We start from the raw sequence: 9,326 nt of genomic DNA, 5'->3' as shown, positions 1-9,326 counted from the left end.
AGCCTTGCTCCACCACCAGTCACACCTCAACAGCCCTGGGCACCACCACAATCTCTGCCCAACAGACATTTCTAACAGCAGCAGTTCTATTTACCCCATTCCTACTTTCATGGCCTGTTGGCTTAGTCCTGTTGATTCTCCTTAGTATCTCATTGAATGTCTCATGCATGTGTTCCTTTTTCTTTAATTCTTCCACCTTGCTCTAGAGGAGACCACCATCATCTTGCCCCTGGAATACTACACCAGTCTCCTGACTAGGTTTTCTTCCTCCAGGTTAGCATCCCTCACGTCCTTCCAATATGCACTGCTAAAGTGATCTTTCTGAAATCTATATATGACCATATCCAACCCCTTCTTAAAGACTCTGGTAGTCATTAGTGCTATTAAATATGTCTGGCTTGCTCTCCACTCCGCTAGGCACATGGTAAGATTGCAGTTCCCCACTCCCTTGAAGTTAGGTGTGGTCATGTTGAAACTGGCACAATTGTCCCTTAGAACTGATATTTATGGTTTCTTTTGAATACATGTAGAAATTAACCCTCCCAGTCTTAAAACTTGAGAAAATTACATTTGTTTTATCTGAGTTCCTTTCTCAGGAAACCAAACATCAGGCCCCTCAGATGGTATCAAGAAACTGAAATTTACCAGATCACCACATCTGGACAATAAGATGCCAGATCCCTCACCCATCATTATTGCCTAACCAACCACCTGCTTCCTGTTGACCAACTCCTCTTCTTTAACCCCTCTCTAATTCCTGTTTTCCCACACATGGTTATATTTCTTTCCTGCTATATAAACCCCTAGTTTTAGTTGGTCAGGGAAATGGATTTGACACTGATCTTCCATCTTCTCAGGTGCAGTACCTGAATAAAGCCTTCTTCCCTGGCAATACTCGTCTCAGTGATTGGTTTTCCGTGCTATGAGCAATGGGACCTAGACCAAACCTTTGATATTTTAGTAACGATGTGACTTGTTATAGTGAATGAAAAGTGGGCAGAAGTGATGTGTGATATCTTGGGGCAGAAGCTTTAAGAGCATGTGTACAATTTGCCCCATTCTTTGTCCCTCTGGCTCCAGGTGGTGGCTGCTCTGTTGGCCTGGATTCAAGGGAGAGGGGCCCCCAGAGTACTCATGATGTACATGTAGCATGAGTAAGAAATAAATGTTGTTGTTTTAAGTCATTGGTTTTGTGGATTTTACTGCAACATAATCTGGCGCACTTTGAGTAACACAAAGACCAAAGGTAAAGCTCAAACTCTTTAGTAAAATATTGATAATTCTATATAATCTGACCTCTGCTTTCCAACTTCATTTTAAGCTGTTCCTCCTTCCACATCCTACACTCCAGACAAACTGCTGTTTCTGGTGTGTGCTCCTGTGCTTTCCTGCTTTGGTTATTTACTCCTCTACCTCTACTTCCAACTCGGCATGTCCAAAAACTATCCTAGTGGAAAGTAGTTTCTCCCTCCTTTACACTCCCATGGCATTTTATCTGGATTATTTTCCTACTTGTATCAGAGTTTCTTATATATGTATCTGCTATGGTTTGAATGTTTGTCTCCTCCAAAACTCATGGTGAAATTCAATCCCCAATGTGGTAGTATTAAGAAGTGGGGCTTTTAAGAAGTGATAGAGTTGTGAGGGCTCCACCCTTATGAATGGATTAATCTGTTCATAGATTAATTGATTAATGGGTTATTGGATTAATGAGTTATCATGGGAGTGGGACCATTGGCTTTGTAAAACTAAAAAGAGAGACCCAAGCTAGTACACTCAGCCCCCTTACCATGTGATACCCTGTAGAGAGTCCCCACAAGCTACTGGATGTATCCCCTTGACGTTGGACTTCTCAGCCTCCATAACTGTAAGAAATAGATTCCTTTTCTTTATAAATTAGCCAGTTCGTATATTCTGTTATAAGTAACAGAAAATGAACTAAGACAGTGTATAATCTATTCTTTTCACCTGGAATCTCCTTCGAGTAAAAGTTTGTGTCTAAATCATCTTTGCATGTACCTACAATATTTAGAACAATGCCCCTCGTGTTAGTGTTCAAATATTTGTCAAATGAACGTACTCTGTTTCTGAAATACAGAATATTTATAATACTCTTCTTAATTTTTGTGGTAGGGTTTGTTTTGTGTGACTGGGTGGATTAGAGAGATGGTAGGGAGTAACTAAGAAAGTAAGAAAGTATAGGGTAACTGATTAGGGGGATGGAATAGAGAAGGAAATAGGAGAGAAAACAGTGAATTTAATACATTGCTACCTGCCATCTGCTTGAAACCTAATACTATGCTAGGCACTGTGAAGAATTTAAAGTAAGAAGAAGTCACTATTTTTGATCCCAATGGACTTACTGTCTGGTTCGGAGACAAAGTATTATATGCCTGAAGCCATAAATAACAGATAGAGATTGTAATACAGAGACAAGTTATTAAAATTCTGTTTCACACAGTGAATTTTCAACTATTTCTGCAATATATTATTGTGTCTCTAAGTCTATTGCAAATATTTCAGGTGAGGTTAGCAATAGTTTACCTCAATTAGGAAATTACTATGCATTTACATATTGTAGAACCAATTCACAAAGTGACAATTGATGCAAAACCAAACCACCACCAGTGGCAAGCTAGTATGAATCTGAAAAGACTGGCCGAGTTGAAACTTGCTCCTACTAATCTTCTGTGATTGGTTTTGTTTTGTGTGACTGGATAGCATTTTTAATCCCCAAAGCTCTTTGAGGCATTTGGCATAATTTGAATGTATTGTGTGTGTGTGTGTGTGTGTGTGTGTATTATAGTGGCCTGGTGGTGTCCTGATAAACATTTAGCAATCATCACTGGGGGCAGCAGGGCCCAGAGGTATAGCATTTGCAGTTTTTTCTGTTGTGTAAATACTTCCACCATGGCTACCAATTTTAAGCTACCAATTGAACATCACTGAATATGGAGTTCAGAAGAGATGTGTACGATTAACTCTCAAAAGCCAGAACTCCACTTGGTGTAGGAAGTGGTGACCAGAGAGGCAGAATGGAGGGGTGAGGAAGGGCAGAGATTAAAAAAAAAAAAAAAGCAAAGGAACTGATTACTGATTTAAACACTCTAAAGGGAGAAGTAAGGTTGGAGATTTGGATAATTTTTTTTTTGTGCCGTCAATAAGAAATTTACTTGTTTTAAAAAAATCCAAATGCTGGCATTGTCCAGAAAAATTTAACAAGTTTATTTATAATTATTATAAAGTTGAACCGCTGAAACTTGTTCACCGAAACGTTTTAACTTGCATTAATGCTTTATGTCTCCGCATTTATATTAAAAATTCACACACAAATGAAAATGGAAAAACTGCCAATACCTGATTTCTATCCCCTATTTTTCCACTCGCAATCATATACTTAGGTACCTTTTGACCCCATGGAAAAAAATATCTAACGTTCAGTACTACCAATAACAGGAAGAAGAGAATTTTTTTTTTTTTTTGAGAATGAAATGTTTCCCATCATAGTGGATTCTTAAGCACGTTCTCCAAGTATGCGGCGTGCTAGCTGGATGTCTTTTGGCATCATTGTTACACGTTTGGCATGGATAGCACACAGGTTAATGTCTTCAAAAAGGCCAACCAGATAGGCCTCACTTGCCTCCTGCAAAGCACCGATAGCTGCGCTCTGGAAGCGCAGATCTGTTTTAAAGTCCTGAGCAATTTCTCGCACCAGACGCTGGAAGGGAAGTTTGCGAATCAGAAGTTCAGTGGACTTCTGATAACATCTAATTTCACGGAGCGCCACAGTACCAGGCCTGTAACGATGAGGTTTCTTCACCCCTCCAGTAGAGGGCGCACTCTTGCGAGCGGCTTTTGTAGCCAGTTGCTTCCTGGGTGCTTACCACCGGTCGGTTTGCGGGCAGTCTGCTTTGTAGGAGCCATGGTACAGAGACCTCCTTACTTACCCCCCTTCTCCTTCGGCTGGAGCTCGGCGAGCGAGAGGCGTCGCTGGCGTTGGAGAGCGACCGCGGCGCGGCGGCGCGGCGGCGCCTGCGAACACCAGGTTTGGATAATTTTTAACTAGCCAGTCAGCCACCTGAAAAACTGAAAGTTATTGTTGTTAAGCCTCACTGCTGAGTGCTGGACTTTTCCTGTTTTTGCAATAGTGACAAATAACTTCAGTCTTTGCTTTAGGAGATTTTTAAGCACCGAATTTACAGTTTTTAAAAGTTGCTCACTTTGAAACGAATCTGTGGTGATACAAATTAAAATAGTGGCTACTTCCTAGGTATAGATGGTGAGGGGGCACAAGAGAGCTTTCTGGGGGTGTTGAAAGCTTTCCATTTCTTGCTTGATCTGGGTGGTTATTACTTGTATGCTCATTTACATCTTAATAGTAAATAAATAGTTATAAAAAGTTGCTCACTTTGGACGTCCTTCCCCCCCTCTGAAGTGTTTCTTCCAGGTATATATTACATTAAAAATAGTGGGAAGGGGGTGGGAGGCAGGGAAGAAATGCAAACTATTTTATTAGGTGATGTCCACGCTAATAACTGTACTATATATAGTGTGTTTTTGCACAGTGTACATTTCCACAGTGCATTATTCATTACACACACAGTGATATTAGCTAGGAAATTGGGATCAGGTAAATAACACCAGGAAGTAATGACTGTTGACATTACATGTAGTAATCTAGTTTCCTGTTAAAAACTGCACATGTATTCTGTTTGGAATTAATACAGTATGTTAAATTTTATCCATAAAAATGACTTATGAGATTGAATCCATTAGTTTAATGGAATATCACAATCATTATTCCAAACTTATTTATATTGCAATCAGTAGAATGGGATGTCTCTTCCGAATAAGAAAATGAATGTGAATGCCAAAGATTTCCTCTTATTTAATTTTAATAATTGTGAATCATCGCATGTGATATGTATTTTTCATATTTATGCCTGTAAGTAATCCCACCAGAGAAAATAGAAGAGAGGAAAGCCACATTAAGACTTGCAAACTGTTTCTCTCAGATGATTTTAGGGCTTTTTATTTCCACAATAAAGTGATCAGTATTAAGGCATGGTCCCTGATGAGGGTCAGGTATGGGGCAGGAGTTGGAAGTAAAGGAAGGCCCATGGTAGGACCCTCAATGCCTGAGCCATTTTAGAGAAGCCTGGCATTTCACCAGGATATTTGTCAAAGGCAAAGTGAAGAGTAAAAGGAACACTTTTACTCTTGGCAGTCTTGTTTACCCTCTGCTACTACAAGGTGACTTAAGCCACATAGTTTCCCCAGTATTTGGAGTAGGGGCAAGGGGCACAATTCCTAAAGATGGAGCACGTTATTTTAAAATGGACTGTTGCAGGAAGGATGGGTTTTCTGGGAAGTAGTCACTGAGATTTGTTAGAGAGTGACGCCTGTGATTGAAAAGGAAGCAGGATTGGGCAGGAGGCACCATCAGTCTCAATGCACACCTGAGAAAGTTTCTGTCAGTCCAGTGGGGAATTCTGAAACAGATTCCCATTGGAAGCATCTGCACTGGACAGAAATGGCTAGATCTGTGCACCACAGCCTTTTTCAGTCATTGACTAGGGGCTGCTCCAAGAAGAGCATGACCTTGGCCCAAGAACTGAAGCCAATCCTGAAGGTGCTAACAGCTAGGTGGCTATGAAATAATTACTCTCCTTACAGCTGTGAAGTGAGTCCTTTCTTGAAGAGGGATCTGAGTGACACATCTGTAGGTCTGCCACAGTCCACCCCTTGTATCATGCTGCTCCGCTTCTCCATACATGTTCATGGAGAAGTTCATTCAGGTCTCTTGTGAGCCTTTCTTAGAAGAGAAGGGTTAGTGGGATAAAGTACAGCTCTCCAACCCTACCTCAGCTGGTCTTGGGCTTCAACTGATACTCATTGCCTCCCTCTTCCACTATCCATTCTAAATTCCTCTCACTCTCAGCTACCAACTTGGCAGGTGTTGGTGGCTTGTCTGGTGTCTGACTCAAACCCTCATTACTAAAAGATCAGAGTCCCTGGTAACCATACCCTTCTCAGACTGGATTTGCTGCATATGTTTATTCATAGTTACAATGGGTTAGGGGAGTACCAGGAGGCACCCAGGTGGGTCATCTGAACTCCACACTTACTCCTCTCTATTCTCATTGTGAAATATTATCCATACCTTCTCCTGATGATTAGTGTCAATTACGCCTGATAGGATGGTGAGCCCTCTTCTTGGCTGCTGGTCACAAGAAGCCCAGGTGTCCAGTTGTCAGTAATAGTTTGTAGTTGAGTGGTATCCTGTTGTGTCCCTTGGTAAGAGTGCACTCCCTTTGGGAACTAGGACCTCTAACACTATAAAACTTAGAGTTTAAGGGACCAGAAACACAAGATTCTGCAGTGGGTCATTGGTAGTGATGCTTAGTAGGGCCATTCCTGCTTCCACTCCTTGCTTTCTGAACCTTTTATTATTCCTGTAGAGAACACAGTATCATATGGTGATCTCTGACTTAATTCATACCTTCTGAGTGTTGCCTCTGAGACCGTGCCTTTAGGAGGCCATTTTAGTTTTCTGTGAGGTCAGCTACTTCTGGATGGTGTAGTATGCAATATGATCGATGTATCCCATGGTCATAGGCTCATTCCCATAACTCCTTTGCTGTAACATGGGTCTCCTAGTTGAATGCCGTGCTCTGTGGAATTCCATAGTTGTGGATCATGCATTTCATAAGCTCCCAGGTTCTGGGTGAGGTTCTACAGGCAGGAAAAGTAAACCCATACCCAGAATAGGTATCTAGCCCTGTGAGGATGAACTGCTGGCCCTTCCAGGATAGATGCAGCCCACTGTAGTAAACTTGCTACCAAGTGGCTGATTGTTCTCCTTGGGGAATTGTGTCATATGAGGACTTCAGCACTGGTTACTGTTACTGGCATTTTAGATATTTAAAACTACCTAGAACACCCTAAGTGAGTGGAAGTTCATATACTTTGGGCCCATGCATAGCCCCTGTCCCTACCACCATGCTACTTCTTTCATAACCTGTTTTGCCAGTGTTGGGGTGAGTGATGAAGAAGGCTGGTTAGCATCAACTGGCCAACCATTTAGGCTATTTGATGTTTAGTCCCTCTTTCATGGTAGATCTCCTCTGATGGACATTAACATTTTACACAAAGATTGTCACAATTTGTGTCCACTTCTATATGTCAATCAACATGCTAATAATCCTAGAAGCTGTTTACTCCAATTTTCCAATCTTTCTCTTTCCGGGCCCTGACCCAGCCATTCATCACTGGCTATAAGTCTGCATTTATTCTAACCTTGGACCATGTCTCCACTCATACAAAATAGATGATCAGGTGCACCTCCTATAGTTCTGCCCACTGGGTACATTTTTCCCTCTTTACTGTCTTTCTTTTTCTTGAGTCTACACTGGGAAGAACACTGTCTTTCAAGGCTGCTCCTGAGTGAGGCTGTAATGCAGCCACTTTTCATTTTTGGCTTGCACCCATACCCCAAGCTAACCCATCCACACACCAAATTCGGAAGTTTTCTTTCTCTTCCAGGTGGTCATATGGGACCCTCCAATATGATCATCAGTGTGAGTTGAGGGAAGGGCACTAGAGCAGCTATAGTGGGTGATATGGCAGTCGGGGCTACGTTCTCATGCAGTTTGCCTGTCTTCTGGTTCAGCTTGCACTAGGTTCTGGATGTACCATTTCCACATTTATTGTGATTGCTGCTAGGCCTACTTGATGTTAAGACTTGGTGGGTCTAACAGGACACAGCTCATAGTGGGCATTTCTAAATGCATGATCATTATCATTATTTTGTGGTTAACTGTTCTGTCTCTATCAGGGACTAATAGCTTGCCAGGAGCTATTTTTCAAGTGATATGTATGTTGTTTGGCATGGCCTTGCCCTAAAACTCCAGGGGCAACTCAAAGTGCACTTTGATTCTCCCACATCTCTCCCATAAATTCCACTTTGCATGTTTTTTTCAACACCGGAATCTCCAAGAACATAGGGTCTGCCAGATGTATGGCCCAAGTAGCAAGGTTGCTTGCACTATAGGTTTGGTCTACTGCAGAGCCCTTTCCTGCTCTGGGCCCTACTCAAAACTGGTAGCCTTCTGCTTTACCCACTATATGGGCCAGAGCAATATTCCTACGTATGAAATGTGTTGCCTCCAGAACCCAAAGAGACCCATCAGGCATTGTGTTTATTTCTTTATAGTAGGGTCTACAAGATTTGGCCATTTGTCTTTTACTTAGGAGGAGATATTCCTGCATGCCCTTGATAATAGACTTCCTAACAGCTATACTGAAGTATCAGGTCCCTGAATCTTTAAAGGGTTTATATTCTACCTTCTGGAGCATGTGTCTTACCAAGGCCTCCTTGGTATGTTAGTCTTATCTTGCTCATCCTGCTGGATCAGCATAATGGTGTCAATCAATGTAAGGAATCGATGTAGTATTCTGAGGGATATCCACATCTCTTTGGATTTCATTATGACAGAGGGTGTAAGAGTTAACATTTCCACATCTCTTTGGATTCCATTATGACAGAGGTGTAAGAATTAACATAGTACTGAGGCAAAAGTATAAATATTTGTTGTCTCTTCCATATGAATGCTCAATATTTCTGATCTTGGTTCCTGACTGGGATAGGAAAGAAGGCATTTGCCAAACCAACAGCTGTATATCATGTACATGAAACCATGGGGCTATGTTGTGATTGAGTTTGCACTAGTCAACAGTCATTTTCCAAGATCTATCTAGTTTCTTCAGGGGTCAGATTTTTTTTGATACCTACCTCAACCATATTTTGCTTTGGTAGAATTTCTTACAAAAATATATTATGGCTGCCATGAGGATGGCCTGGAAGACCTTCAACCATGACAGCATAACTGACCAAAGGCCCCAGCTGCTGGGCTCTGAAATCTATCACTGTGTTTGCAATGAAGCCAAGTACCAATGACTGGGCATGGCAGAGATACTAAGACAGGCTCATTCCTGCCCTATGTCAGCTGATGTTGAAGGGCCAGATTTTTCAATTAAAGAGGCTATTATAAGAATTGCCTCCCTTGTGTTATTTGTGTATTTATTTAGCTACATCCTATTCTTTCTTTTTTATTTTTTAATTTTTGTGGGTACATAGTAGGTATATATATATATATACACACACACACACATATACATATATATATATACACACACACACACACATATATATGGGTTGCATGAGATATTTTGATACATGCATAATAATCACATCAGGGTAAATGAGGTGTTATCACCTCAAGCATTTATCTTTTCTTTGTGTTACAAACAACCCAATTATACTC

General features: G+C 41.3%; 1 pseudogene; it reads right to left on the bottom strand.

Moving 5' to 3' along the window:
- Positions 1 to 3,141: 3,141 nt before the first annotated feature.
- On the bottom strand, positions 3,142 to 4,017 carry LOC106634323 (histone H3.3A-like; annotated as a pseudogene).
- Positions 4,018 to 9,326: the final 5,309 nt, after the last annotated feature.

This window comes from Pan paniscus, chromosome X (genome assembly GCF_029289425.2).
Source record: "Pan paniscus chromosome X, NHGRI_mPanPan1-v2.0_pri, whole genome shotgun sequence".
Lineage (NCBI taxonomy): Eukaryota > Metazoa > Chordata > Mammalia > Primates > Hominidae > Pan > Pan paniscus.
The sequence above is the reverse complement of the archived record's forward strand: the minus strand, read 5'-3'. Positions and strand labels throughout refer to the sequence as shown.